Source organism: Palaemon carinicauda, chromosome 45, assembly GCF_036898095.1.
Source record: "Palaemon carinicauda isolate YSFRI2023 chromosome 45, ASM3689809v2, whole genome shotgun sequence".
In the NCBI taxonomy this organism is placed as follows: Eukaryota; Metazoa; Arthropoda; class Malacostraca; order Decapoda; family Palaemonidae; genus Palaemon; species Palaemon carinicauda.
In genome coordinates this window covers 39,344,596-39,360,272 of record NC_090769.1, presented here as the reverse complement: position 1 = coordinate 39,360,272, position 15,677 = coordinate 39,344,596, and the positions used below count along the sequence as shown (strand labels likewise).

Below are 15,677 nucleotides of genomic sequence, written 5' to 3'. Positions count from 1 at the left end.
TGGAACATTTTAAGGTAATTGAAGGTTGCTTTTGGCACATTTTAAGGTACAATACTTGAAGGTTGCATTTGGTGTATTTTAAGGTATTTGAATGTTGCCTTTGGTACATTTTAGTGCACAAACATGAATTCCTGGTACGTACACGTACCACGGTTTCGTACATATATATATATATATTTATATATAGGGCTGATATATTTTATTAGATGCCCATAGATTATGTTATATATTTTTTTTTCTCTTTTCTTTTTAACATTCCGGCTTATATATTTTTATTAGATGCCGAGAGAAAAAATTATTTATATTTTTTTTTTTTTAAATGTTTTAAATGTATTTTTAACAATGCAATGTAGATAATTTCTTCAATTACATATTACTAGCGTACTAACAGCTTTTCTTACAAACTCTTTCCAACAATTTACTCCTTTAGCGAATGAGGTGGCCACTTCAAACGGCTTTAAACTGAATTACATAAGGAGTATTGTCTGGACAAGGCGAAAAATTCTTTTGTAGCTGCCTGCTGTGCCGTAACCTACGCCAAACAAGGATGTTCACGGCGATAAATATCACCACCGTGAAAACCAGACCTGCTAGTAGTATGGGGTGAAGGATTTCCTTATAAGTCGGTGACAGGTGGTCCCTTTCGGTAAGCTTCATCAACCGCTTTGCAACCTGTCTGTTATACGGGAGAGGGAGTGCTGGCATTGTAGAGGTCCACGTGAAGTTCGCAAAGTAGGCTCGTTCTCTGATGAGTGTCCGTAGACCAGTCACCATGGAATTAGGGGAAGTCCCGATACAACCATCTGCTGCGACGAAGATGTGGGTGAAGGACGTGGATCCGTCAGGGCATGATACATTGAAGCCGTCCTTGTCGTATCGTATCCACGAGCCATTGTTCAGTCTGCAATTGAACTCATTATTGTCAAAGGGATAAAGCTTATCCAGACAATTTTCACTTGTATGGGAGAGAGCACCGTCTAGCACTATACCTAACTCGCATGAATCCATTAAGTTTTTATGGAATTCAAATGAGTCGGCTGTACATATTTTTCTATCCATTGCGTCTGAAGTGAGTTAATTGATTTAAGTCTTTAATGACCGTATATGTTTCCTTGTCTGGGGAAATCAATACGTGTCCTGTCAAACTGGATATTACTGGATTTGAGTGATTTGTCATGAAAGTCGGAAATGGTGATATCCTGTAAGATTGCCAGGCATCAGAAGAATCAAAGGGAATTGTAATCATAATCTTGTTATTATCAACGTTTACTGTAATTAGGCTGTAATAAAATTCTAACCTATGTTCGTCTAACAAAGGAACATAGCCTAGTTTATCCCTTCCGTTCTCCAGAATTAACTAAGTAATTTATAGGCAACAAATGGGGCGACAGTACACCTTTAGTTGCTAACGTGATAGCTTCTACATAATCCTTGGATTTCTCAATGAAATGTGCAATTCTGTTATGTATGTGATCTATCTTTGAATCATAATACGTTAATGTTGCCAACAAATCCTGTACTTCCATAATCTGAATGATATTATTTGAATGTTCATTTACTAAATCCATAATTTTATTGATTGAAGCTAACTGATTCCTTAGTTCTGACATAATCAATTCATCTTCATGAGTCAAGAACTCAATTTTCTTATTTTGATTACTAATTTTAAGACGATTGGAAATTCCTAAACCTAAACTTGCAACAGACCCAAAGATGTTTAATGCAGCATAAATAAACGGATTTCGTCTTTCTTTATGTTCGTGTCCTACAGTCCACATCAAAAGGTCATAAGCCAAAGATCCTGTCTCGTAAGTCTTATTTTTCAAGTCATCAGATAGCATCTCTGCAACTTTTAATGTTGATCCAAGCAAACTCTCTGTAGTCAAATGAAAATGGCTTCTATGCAACTCATCCAATGAGGCAGAAAACCTTGAAATGGCGGTTCTTAAGCTAGTGACATCATTCTCTTGAAGAAAAATTGCTTGCATATTCACTTCTACAACTACGTTGGTTGATGTAATAAAAACGTCTTCTTGTCTTTCAACTATAGTGCCATATTTAAAATTTATACTTTTAGTTTTAGAGCTCATCCCACACGAGAAAAATGTCTGAGCGAACAATATCACTCCCAAAAACAAAAAATTCATCTTGGAAACCTGTAACGAGAAAAACATATGTAATTACTCCTGTATTAAAAAGAAAACTTTTAATCACACAAAATAAAAAAAAAAAATTCCTCACTTCTTTTCCTCTCTTTTCTTTTTAATTTCTTATGTGAGCCAATGGTACTATTCTCTCATCCGTGGGTTGGGATACGTTTTGAACTCTAAACCTATTGGCCGTTAATGTTTCCAAAATGTTAAATGGGCCTTCAAACTTAGGTGTTAGTTTATAATTGAGCCCTTTTCGTACATTGATTTTAATATATACGTTATCACCCACGGTATATGTTTTAGTTGGTTTCGCTGTTTTATCATGATTCCTTTTCATTATGATTTGTGATTCTTCTAAATTCTTTCGAAGGATATCATATCGACTTATACTTGCATTTATACATTCTTTTAAAGGATTTGATAGATTAGTTGTAGGCGTTAATACATGGAAAGGCGTTCTAACTGGGGTACCATACAATGCTTCATGCGGTGACATTTTAATTGATATATGATATGAATGATTCAGAGTACTCAGTGCCGCCGGTATTGCAATATCCCAGTTGGGGTCTGATCCCCCTATTGTCACTCTTAATATATTTAATATCTTCCTATTTGCTCTTTCCACTAGCCCATTCGACTCTGGGTGATATATCATGGTATTTATTTTCTTTATGCTGAGGAATTCACACAATGAGGTAAGAAAGTGATTATTAAATTCACCACCCGAGTCTGAGATTATCATGTGTGGAATTCCATGTTTACAAATGTAACACTCGTAAAACTTCCTAGCGCATTCAATCGCAGTTTTAGTTTTAAGCGCTATTAGTTCTGTATATCGAGTTAAAGCATCTATAATTACTAAGAGGTGCTTATTTCCTCTGTCTGACTCGTAAAATCCTGTTAACAAATCCAAATGTATTCTTTCAAAGGGTTGATTGGGCACAGGATAAGCTCCTAGGCTGACAGGTGTTTTCGTATGCCCTTTGTTTTCCTGACATGTGCGACAATTAGCTGTGTGTCTTTTTATATCTGTAAGCATCCTATGCCAATAAAACAATGATTTGGCTTTCTGTGACATTAATGAGAACCCCGGGTGTCCATGTAATGGATTTGAATGCAACCAATTCAGGACAGTGGAAATAAGTGAGATTGGTACTACTACCTGGTCGTTAGTTACATGTGGTGTATTGCGGGTTTTCCTTGTCACAGTCCTACACAGAATATTATCCTTGATTATATAATTCTGCTGCTTACAGTATACTTAATATATTCCTTTTCCTTATGATTGCCTTTCAAAGCATTTATAATTGTTTCTATTTTCTGATCTTTTCTTTGCTCAGTCTGTAACAATTCAGCGCTCCAGCCTAAATCTTCTTGTTCAGATATTGTTTTTACAATAGGCATGGATGTTGATATATCTATTAATTCAGCTAAAGGCTCCGTACAAGATGACACGGGGTTGCGTGATAATGCATCCGCAATGATATTTGCTTTCCCAGGTAAATACCCGATTCTTGCGCCAAAATCTTGAATGATCAAATGCCACCTAGTTCGTTTAGGGCTGTGGTTGAAGCCTTTAAAGAACTCTGTTAGTGGTTTATGGTCAGTAAGAACCTTAACGGGATAACCGTAAATTATGAACTTAAAATGCACTAGTGAATTAACAATAGCTAGCCCTTCCTTGTCTATTACTGCATACTTACTTTCGGAAGTTCTCAATTTTCGAGAATAGAAAGCTATCGGGAAAAATTGTTTATAATATTGCTGAAGCAATACCCCTCCTACTCCTAAGTCTGAGGCGTCTGTTGCAATGAAGAATTCCTTACCGAAGTCAGGAAATTTTAAGATAGGAGAACTACACAGTTCATCTTTCAAAGTATTAAACGCCTGTTGATGTTGCTCAGACCATATGAAATCTACGCCCTTCTTCGTAAGATCAGTTAAAGGAGCGGCTATTATTGAATAGTTGCGTATAAAACGCCTGTAATATCCACTACAACCCAGAAATTGCTGTATTCCCTTGACATTAGTAGGTATGGGAAAATTACGTATAGCCGACACCTTATCATGGACTACTTTAAGACCTTGGCTTGACACCATGAAACCCAAATATATTAATTCTGTTTTGAAAAATTCACACTTACTAATCTTTACCCTTAAGTTATGTTGTCTTAATCTCTGTAGTACTAGTTCTAACTTACGTAGATGTTCTTCTAAGGTGTTGGAAAAGATTACAAGATCATCCATATAGGCATGCAATATATCCCCTAACAAGTCTCCAAACACTATGTTAATCATTCTTGTAAATGTTATAGGAGCACAACGTAAACCAAAAGGCATCCGTAAAAATTCATAATGTCCCCTGGCTGTACTGAAGGCTGTGTATGGGATACTATCTTCTTCTAATGATATCTGGTGAAAGCCTTTAAGTAAGTCCAAACTGGTAAAATATTTATTCTGACCTAACAGACAAAATATCGTCAGTACATGGCACTGGGAATCGATCAGGGATCGTTTCCTCGTTTAGACGACGAAAGTCGACGCAGATACGCCATGTTCGATCTTTTTTCGGTACAACTATTAAAGGAAAATTATAAGGGCTGTTTGATTTCCTAATGACTCCTTCTTCTAGCATTTTACCTACTTCATCATTTATTTCATTCTGGAATTTCATAGGGAGTCTGTACGAGGGTACATAGATAATTTTCTGCTTGTCCTTTAACCTTATTTGATGCTCGATCACATCTGTTTTTCCTAAGGATCCATCCGTAGTGGAAAAAACATCATGATATTTTGTTAAAAGTTCAAAAATTTTCTGCTGAATTTCTTTGTCTTGAATGTCTTTATTGATTTTATTTTAATAGATCGCAAAAGGGATTCATCCGCAACTGATTGAGAGTGATTGATTTCAGCAACGGTAAGAATACGATGTTTATAAACTTATACATCCAAGATATGTTGATTTTTGTGAATTACTAAAGTGTTATTTAAATGATTACAGACTTCAATATTACATTGTTGATGTGAGCCTACTGTATAAATAGCTTGTGTGACAGACAATCCGTTAGTTTTCAAAGTATCGGAAAGAATTAATATTTCAGATCCCGGTAATGTTTTTATTTGCACTATTAAATTCGAAGGTACGTTTGGTTCGATAGATTGAGTGCAAGATGATATTACGGGTGAACGAGAATTCTGCTGGGTCGCGTATATTATTTCTTTATTAGTGAGACAAGTTATTGGCTCTTCAACGTACGTTACGGTTACATTTGTCGTCTCCTTTTTATCCAAAACTGATTTTAAGGTATTAGAAGACTTAAAGAATTTCCCTTTGATATACACGCCGTGCTTGGCAGGGGCTAAAATAATGTTTTGATTTCCCATAGATGGGTATCCTATAATTACAGCTGGATACATATTAATGTTTTTTACAACAACAAATGTATCGGCAAACGTGCGTTTACCGACTTTGAACTGAACATGAGTTATGCCTATGACATTTATTTCATTATTTCCTATACCCGAAAGTCTAATTCCGGATTTTTCAATCGGAAAGTTCTAAAACAACAAATGATGTGTCTTCAAATCCATGATATTACGTGGACTACCAGAGTCAAAAAATAACGTAAAGGATTTGTGTTCTATATTTACAGCATATAAGGTTGGCCGTAACTCATTTTGGCTTATTATTGTATGAATTCGTTGCAAATCTACGGGAGCATGCACTGTTTTACTTAATTCGGCCGTGTGTTTCGTAGGAAAATCTATTGTCTCACAATTATCTGATAAAACATTAAATTGATTATTCAATACTATTGATGTTGACATGAATGACCTTGACCCAACATCACTCTCTTCCCCTCCGGAGTTAACTATGTGGTATTTGCTTTGCTCTGCACATTCTGAAAATTAGTCTGACCTTGCGAGGTCTGGTTTGACAACCCAGGCTCAGCGATATTCGAAGAAGTGTTTGTTTGTTTTGGACTCTGAACTGCATTGACATTTGGTTGTTTCTTCTTATTGTTAAAATGAGGATTTTTCTTTTTATTTCCATATGGAACTGACTGTGGAATTGACTGTGTATTTCTGGGATTCTGTTGTGTCTTACGCGAGTAACTTTGGCTATATGAATGTGTTGCACTGTTGTGAATCGAGCAGAATTTCGTTCTGCAGTCTGCGCTTAAGTGACCTTGACGTTTGCAATTATAACACGTCATTCCCGCTACTTGACTGCTAACTACGTTCACTGTTTGTGGCTTTGTTTCATTCTTTGCAAAAACTTGAGTTAACACGGGATCGAGATCTGGACACTTGGACATGTGTTTCTTTATCTGTTTATAGACATCCAATTCCGTACTTGCAGGCGTTAACTTCTTATCAAAACACCGCACTAAAGCTTCAGGCAACATAAGTGTCATGCAAGTTAAATACATTAATCGTAAAAAATCTTTCACGGAGATGTTATCGCTAGTAACCCAAGTGGAATGACCTAAAATGTCCTGATATTCATTAAGCCTATCAGCTATGAGAGCTGCTCTCTCAATAACATTAAGCCGATTCACAGTGGCTTGATTAAGTGTATTTCGTAACATTAATACTATATCCAAGGCTTCTTCACCCCCATAGACCGCGCGTAACCTAACTTTGAAATCATCCCAGGTAACTGCTTCTTGAAATGAAACACCTCTTAAATACGCACTCGCATCCCCCTTAGAAAAATCTATAAAACTTTTAGCTTCTTGTAATTGTACAAAAGGGTCTACGATTTGTTTGGCATTTAAATGGGCATCGACGGATGAAATCCATGACTCCACATTTTGTGGCAAGAACCCGTTGACCCGACCCTGAAAAGGAAGGATTGCTGACCTGGCATTTACAAGCGTCACAATTGGAGGAGGATTAGTCTGGCCTACGCCACTAGGTCCAGGGGTAGGGCTCACAGGGGGAGTCATGACTGCTGTATTTCCTTTCCTATCTCTTCGACCCCTTGCAATTCTATCAAAATATCTATAGGAGTACAGACGTCCACTGCGTAAACGCATATGTATAACAAAATTCCCCAAACAATGTTACTAATCCCAAAACATTTCCCGAGAATTTCTGAAAGAAAAAGGAATTAGCACAAAGAGAGAAAAATTCTAGATGAGAATTCGGAGTTGAACACAGTTTCCTTTAATGAACGGAAACAAAAGATTAGCAATTCACTCACCCCAGTAATAATCGACTAACGACTCGTGATAACTACACTTCACTGCCTAAACTGGAATGAATTCAAAAACTTGTACTTAGCTTATAAATGGGTCTGTGTGATGTCGACACATCCTCTCTCTCTCTCTCTCGCTTGATGTTTTGTTAGCGATGTATCGTTCGAGTTTCTTGTTGAATGTAGTGCTTCCTGGGTATGTTTTGCAAACGTTGAACGCCAGTCCTTGGGTTTCCTAGGATGTTGATTGAAGATCCAGTTCATAACATTCATTAATGTTAACTATTTCGATGGACTATATTACTTAGTCAAAATTGTAGATTCATGTAGATAATGTTGAGTTCTTGAAGATCTTTCTCTGGTTTTACAGCTTTTATTTTGAAGTCTTGAAGATCTTTCTCTGGTTTTACAGCTTTTATTTTGAAGTCTTGAAGATCTTTCTCTAATTCTTAGAGTTTAACCGCTGCCACCATTTATTAGTGTGCTACTTTTATAAGCACACATTGAGTATGTGTTGTTTAAGATGTGTATAGCTGGATAACGAAGTACATCTTATTAGCTTTAAAAGTATTTATTAGTTAAAAACAACAGAGTTAAACATCTCCATCACTGGAGAGCTGGGTTGGTCAGATGACCAATTCTGGTGAAGTATAGATATGAACTGACTAAATTATCGATATCACAGGTATCGTATGCTTAGTTTATACTGTATAGCAGTTTTGTCACAATCTCGGAAGACACCTGCATCCGGTGACGTCACTAACTTTCACACGCTGATGCATTGGTGTTGACGCTTAAGAAAAATGTTACATTGTTGAGGCTGCATTGTGCGTCCTGTTTATGATTTGAATGACTACAGCAAGTCCCACGGCTAGCATCTTCATCCAAAATGACATATTACGTCATGTGTTTTAAACATGTAATATTAACTATTACACATGAAGGTTGCCTTTGGCACACTTTAAGGTACTTGATGGTTGCCTTTGGCACACTTTAAGGTACTTGATGGTTGCCTTTGGCACATTTTAAGGTACTTGAAGGTTGCCTTTGGTGCACTTTCAAGTTATTTGAAGGTTGCCTTTGGCACATTTTATGGCACTTGAAGGTTGTCTTTGGTGCATTTTGAGGTACTTGAAGGTTGCCTTTGGCACATTTTAGGGTACTAGAAGGTTACCTTTGGCACATTTTAAGGTACTTGAAGGTTGCTTTTGGCACATTTTAAGGTACTTGAAGGTTGTCTTTGGTGCATTTTGAGGTGCTTGAAGGTTGCCTTTGGCACATTTTGGGGTACTTGAAGGTTACCTTTGGCACATTTTAAGGTATTTGAAGGTTGCCCTTGGCAAATTTAAGGTAATTGAAAGTTGCCTTGGGCATATTTTAAGGTACTGGAAGGTTGCCTTTGGCACATTTTAAGGTACTTGAAGGTTGCCTTGTGTACACTTCAAGGTAATCGAAGGTTGTCTTTGGGACATTTTAAGGTATTTTAAGGATTTTGTAGGTTGCCTTTGGCACATATCTGTCTTTTAAAGTTGCTTCCTGTGAGATGTAAGGTATTTGAAGGTTGACCTTGGCAAACTTTCAAGATATTTGAAGGTTGATTTTAAAGTAATTGAAGGTTGCCTTTGGCACATGTTAAGGGTATTTGAACATTGCCTTTGGCACATTTTAAGGTATTTGAAGGATGCCTTTGGCACATACTAAAGTACTTGAAGGTTGCCTTTGGCATATTGTAAGGTATTTGAAGGTTTCCTTTGGCACATTGGAAGGTTGCTTTTGACATATTTGTTTGAAGCTTGCCTCCTGTGAGATTTTAGGTATATGAAGGCAGCCTTTGGCACATTTTAAGGTATTTGAAGGTTGCCTTTGGCATATATTAAGGTACTTGAATGTTGCCTTTGGGATATTTAAGGGTATTTGAAGGTTTCTTTTAGCACATTTAGGGGTACTTGAATGTTGCCTTTCGCATATTTCAAGTTACTTGAAGGTTGCCTTTTGCATATTTCAAGTTACTTGAAGGTTGCCTTTATCACTTTTTAAGATATTTGAAGGTTGCCTTTGGCATATTTCAAGGTATTTGAAGGTTGCCTTTGGCACATTTTAAGCCATTTTAAGGTACTTGAAAGTAGCCAGTGGTACATTAAGGTACTTGAAGGTTGCCTTTGGCACATCTAAGGTACCTGAAGGTTGCCTTTGGCATATTTTAAGGTACTTGAAGGTTGCCTTTGGAACATTTTAAGGTTCTTGAGGGTTGCCTTTAGTATATTTCAAGGTATTTGAAAGGTGCCTTTGGCACATTTTAAGGTATTTGAAAGTAGCCTGTGGCCCATTTTAATGTAGTTGAAGGTTGCCTTTAACACATTCTAAGGTACTTGATGGTTGCTTTTGGCACATGACAGTGTTAGAAGGTTGTCTCCTGTGAGATTTTAAGGTATTTGAAGGTTTCCTTTGACACATTTTAAGATATTTAAAGGGTTCCTTTGGCACATTTTAAGGTATTTGAAGATTTCCTTTGGCACATTTTAAGGTACTTGAAGGTTACCTTTGATACATTTTAAGGTACTTTAAGGTTACCTTTGGCATATTTTAAGGTACTTGAAGGTTGCCTTTGTCATATTGTAAGGTACAGTACTTGAAGGTTACCTTTGTCACATTTTAAGGTACTTGAAAGTTGCCTTTGTCATATTTTAATGGATTTGAAGGTTACCTTTGGCACATTTTTGGGTACTTGAAGGTTGCCGTTGGCATGTTTTAAGGTTGCCTTTGGCATATTGTAAGGTATTTGAAGGTTTCCTTTGGCACATTGGAAGGTTGCTTTTGACATATTTGTTTGAAGCTTGCCTCCTGTGAGATTTTAGGTATATGAAGGCAGCCTTTGGCACATTTTAAGGTATTTGAAGGTTGCCTTTGGCATATATTAAGGTACTTGAATGTTGCCTTTGGGATATTTTAGGGTATTTGAAGGTTTCTTTTAGCACATTTAGGGGTACTTGAATGTTGCCTTTCGTATATTTCAAGTTACTTGAAGGTTGCCTTTTGCATATTTCAAGTTACTTGAAGGTTGCCTTTATCACTTTTTAAGATATTTGAAGGTTGCCTTTGGCATATTTCAAGGTATTTGAAGGTTGCCTTTGGCACATTTTAAGCCATTTTAAGGTACTTGAAAGTAGCCAGTGGTACATTAAGGTACTTGAAGGTTGCCTTTGGCACATCTAAGGTACCTGAAGGTTGCCTTTGGCATATTTTAAGGTACTTGAAGGTTGCCTTTGGAACATTTTAAGGTTCTTGAGGGTTGCCTTTAGTATATTTCAAGGTATTTGAAAGGTGCCTTTGGCACATTTTAAGGTATTTGAAAGTAGCCTGTGGCCCATTTTAATGTAGTTGAAGGTTGCCTTTAACACATTCTAAGGTACTTGATGGTTGCTTTTGGCACATGACAGTGTTTGAAGGTTGTCTCCTGTGAGATTTTAAGGTATTTGAAGGTTTCCTTTGACACATTTTAAGATATTTAAAGGGTTCCTTTGGCACATTTTAAGGTATTTGAAGATTTCCTTTGGCACATTTTAAGGTACTTGAAGGTTACCTTTGATACATTTTAAGGTACTTTAAGGTTACCTTTGGCATATTTTAAGTACTTGAAGGTTGCCTTTGTCATATTGTAAGGTACAGTACTTGAAGGTTACCTTTGTCACATTTTAAGGTACTTGAAAGTTGCCTTCTGTCATATTTTAATGGATTTGAAGGTTACCTTTGGCACATTTTTGGGTACTTGAAGGTTGCCGTTGGCATGTTTTAAGGTTGCCTTTGGCAAATTTAAGGTATTTGAAGGTTGTCTTTGGCATATTGTAAGGTATTTGAAGGTTGCATTTGACACATTTTAAGGTACTTGAAGGTTGCCTTTGGCACATTAAGGTACTTGAAGGTTACCTTGGCACATTTTAAGGTTCTTGAAGGTTGACTTAGGCACATTTTAAGGTACTTGAAGGTTGCCTTTAGTATATTTTAAGGCATTTGAAGGGTGCCTTTGGCACTTTTTAAGATATTTGAAGGTTGCCTTTGGCACATTTTAAGGTACTTGAAGATTGTCTTTGACAAATTTCAAGGACTTTGAAGGTTGCCTTTGACACATTTTAAGGTACTTGAAGGTTGCCTTTGGTGCAATTTACGGTATTTGAAGATTACCTTTGGCACATATTATGGCATTTGAAGGTTACCTTTGGCAAGTTTTAAGGTATTTGAAGATTACCTTTGGCACATTTTATGGTATTTGAAAGTTAACTTTGGCAAATTTTAAGGTATTTGAAGGTTGATTTTGGCACATTTTAAGGTATTTGGAGGTTGCCTTTGGCACAGTGCATTGTGAGTGAATCCTGCTGTACTTTAATATTCTGTTCTAAATTGTTACGCTATGTTGTAAGCTGTGGGCTTATTTGTTTGGTGTAGTACTACCAAATATTCAGTTGACAATAGTAAGGTGTGCCAACTCTGATCTTTATGCCTATCATTAATTTTGTGACAATTTGAGAATTTTTTCTGAGTCTGATTGTGCTGGGTCTTGGCTTAGTATGAGGCCCTTCTCTGTTTTCCCTTCAAACACTCATGGATGCCCCTCTTTCATTGTCATAAAAAACTTGGTTTAGTTTTAAAATTAGTCAAGATACTTTTGAAATGAATTATCGGCACTTACATCTATATGAATATAAGTGGTATTTGATTCAATTTAGAGAATTCTGATTTATAAAGCTTGTATTTGTATCCAGCTATTCCTTGTAACTTTGCATTGAGTCTGAACTCTTTTTTGTTTTTTCTAGTCTGATATTTTAACTCATGCATGCCACGCTTGTACCAATTTATTATATACAGGAGGCAGTTTTGGAACACTGTGAATCTCTCTATCATAGTGGCCCTTTTCCAAACCTGTTTTCCATGTGTTGAGGTTCAAAGGTTTTAGGTGAATACCCAAACTGCAAGTTGGGATTTTCTCCCATAGTGCCATCAGTGCACTTCATGGTGGACTGCAGTCATTACTTTATAAGAGAGTAATGGTTCCTTTTCCTCCAGCTGCACCAGTGTTCTATATTTCTACTTTGCATTAGGTCAGACTTTTTGCATATCCCTCCCGTATATTAACATGTGTGTTTAATTGCCTTGCATGCCATGCCCCATTGCAGAGTCTTAGTGCAGCAGCACTATCTGTCTATTGTATATGCAATTATCTCTACTTAACCATTTTATCTTTGAAGGAAGGATGAATTTTCAGTGGTTTACCGATAAGTGTAGCCATGTGGTAGTTTTCTGTGTATCCTGCTACATCTACATTCTTGTTCCTATTAGACAGCCTTCCTCTTTTCTGTTTATCCCCTCACTTATGTGACTGTGTAATGACAACTACAATATAACCTTAAGGAGGTTGGCAAGGCTTACTGTAGACATCAATGTGCATTGTCTGAAGAAGTTTTACTTCCGTCAATTGTGATGCAGATCATTCCTCGGGTGACTTCCCCTTCCCGGAAAGGTGCAAGAGACTTGCCTTTCCATGGGAACTTATCACCTGTTTGTACTATCATGGAGTCCCTGTTATCTGCTCCCAGTTGGAGCGTTGTCATTGGACTGAACGACTCTTAGAAGGAGAACTTCAAGTTCCTTGCCTCACCGTTGTGTGTTCTGGGACCAGGTTAGTCTGATGAACAGAGAGAAGTATCTCTTCTCTGTTTACCCTTCAAACACTCATTCATGAATGATTACCAACCCTTCTTTTATTTTCATCAAAAACTGGTTTGGATAGTCTTCAAATTGATTGTGATCGATGTACTTTTGAAATGAATTATTGGCACTTTTGTCCTTATGATTAAAATGGTTTGATTTAATTCAAGAATATGATTGTATAGTTAAGAAAAATAGAAATTACTCTTAATTTATTTTTTTTCATTAAATCTTAATCTTGGGTGTTACTACAGGTGTCGTTGTGATTTTGTATACTACTCTACTTGCATTTATTATTCATTTTAAATTTGCAAAAAGTTTTGAACTATCTGATTGGATTTCTCTTGTTTGTTGCATTCCACATCTCTCATCAATTTCTTATACATCATGTAGTTTTCCTGTTGGACTGCCTTAAGTATATGTCCCATTTCCAAATCTGTTTTCCATGTTAGGGTATTCATCTGAAACCTTTAAAACATCAATACTAACTACAAGTTGGGATGTTCTCCCATAGAACCATCAGAGCACTCTATGGTGGATTGCAGTCATTACTTGAGAGTTGAACTAGGTACCTTGTCCTTCAGCTGCACCTGTGATCCTTCAGCTGCACCTGTGATCATTCTTTCTACTATGCATTGATTCACTCTTTTTTGGGGTTTGTTTTTCTCCCCAAGGTGCACAGGTATGCTTGATTGCCTAACATGCCCCCTTGCAGTCTAAGGGCCAGCAACATCACTATATCCCATTATCTTTGCTTCATTTTCAAAATATTTTGTCTTGGAAAAGTTCTCTTGTATGGTTATCCCTTATTCTACTTTTCATCAAATAGTTTGTATTATTTGAATATTTAACATCTGTTAAATGACTTCTCTAGTCACAGTGCCTTTTTAATTTTATTTTGGCTACTTACCATTACTGCTATTAATGATATTGTATACCTGGACAGTGCCTCTATAATTTTGTTTGGCTAGTTCATATTAATGGTATTAATCATTCTTTTTATTTGTTCCTAGTTCCAGGGAAGCTGGAAATTGCAGTTAAAAACTTTTTACAAGGTCTTAAAAAAATTAATTGGTTTTTCTTTTAGATAATAGTGCTGGCGGGATACAGTTACTTAGGATGAATGTTCGGTGGTTTCCCAATAACTGTACCTTTGTGGTAAGTTTCTTGTGCAACCTGCCAGGAACAACATTGTTGTTCCTGTAGGCAGCATTCCTTGGACATTGATGTGCACCTTCTAAATTAGTTTTACTGCTGCCGAGTGTGAAGCAGAAAGATGATTTCCTTGTGTTTTCCCAATTAGGAACTTTAATTTCCATAGGAACTTTTCACCTTTTTGTATTGTCATGGAGTGCCTTTTATTTCTTTCCAGTTGGAGCATCATAATTGTAGCTTACTGAATGACGCTTTAAAGAACCACTTCTGCTGCTTGTCTAAGTGTACTGGGACTGGGTTAATATGATGAACAGAGAGAATCATAACCTCTCTTTGAAGGTAACAATGGATGCTTAGCCCTTTTATTGTATCTAAAAGTGGTTTTTTTTTTTTTTTTTAGTTTTATTTCAAGTTTTTCTACCAATTTAAAATTACTGTATCGGCACTTTTGTTTTTTGACTGAGTAGGCCTATTTTCTTATTCAATTTAAAGAACTATGGTTTTTATAGCTAGGAAAAATACAGGTTACTTTAAATTTTCTTTATTAATACTTAAATGTAGGCTATTCTACAAATTTCATGCTATTTGGATATGTCAACCTAACCCTTATAACTTTACATTTTCTTATCACCTGATGAGACACCTTGGTAGCAGCATGGCATACTCGGATGGCACAGCAGTAGGGACCTCCACGGGAAGAAGAGAAGTAAATGCAGAAGATTTGGGCTCTAGCAGTGCCTCCTAAAGTCAAGGTAGCAAGACGACATCTTGGTATAAACTGGGTAATCTACTGCAGGACAACACATTTGTAAAACCAAAGGATTCATCAGCATCAAATGGGGTTGTCTGGAAGAAAAGAAAAAAATTAGTAGAAGACTTCTGGACTTGAGCAGAAATTAACAACTCCAACTTCCAAGGAGGGAATATGGACTTGAGCAGAAATTAACAACTCCAACTTCCAAGGAGGGAATATGGACTTGAGCAGAAATTAACAACTCCAACTTCCAAGGAGGGAATATAGACTTCGGGCATGCATTATAAAGCCAATCAATTCCTCCTGGACATCATCTTTTTATGTAGCGACCACATTTTTATGTAGCGACCACAACAGTGTCTTCTTTAACTGGTTGAACCAATTAGAATTAAACTTTTTAGAAAATACTGAAAAAAATGATAAATCAAATCAAGAGAAGAGAGACAATTGAAGCTGACTTTAAAGTAAAGGAGCTATCTGCCATCTAGTGATCAACCATATTTCCTATAGTTCAACAGCTGTTCACATTACTCCTGGTTTGTAGTTCAACAGCTGTTCACATTACTCCTGGTTTGTATTGTTGGTAAATGGACTGGCTTAACATACAATTTACAATCAACAGATTTACAATCAACAGTCACATGTGCCATTTAAATTAACATTCATTTCTACTGTAATGAATATTTATTCAACCATTGTACTGTACTTTCAC

General features: G+C 36.6%; 1 long non-coding RNA gene across 1 annotated transcript in view; it reads left to right on the top strand.

The window, feature by feature from the left end:
* Nucleotides 1–15,138, top strand: part of LOC137634904 (uncharacterized) — a 57,115-nt gene extending 41,977 nt beyond the window's left edge. The window contains exon 3 of the long non-coding RNA XR_011042580.1: nt 14,851–15,138. This is a non-coding gene — a long non-coding RNA (uncharacterized lncRNA). The remainder of the gene's footprint in view (nt 1–14,850) is intronic.
* Nucleotides 15,139–15,677: the final 539 nt, after the last annotated feature.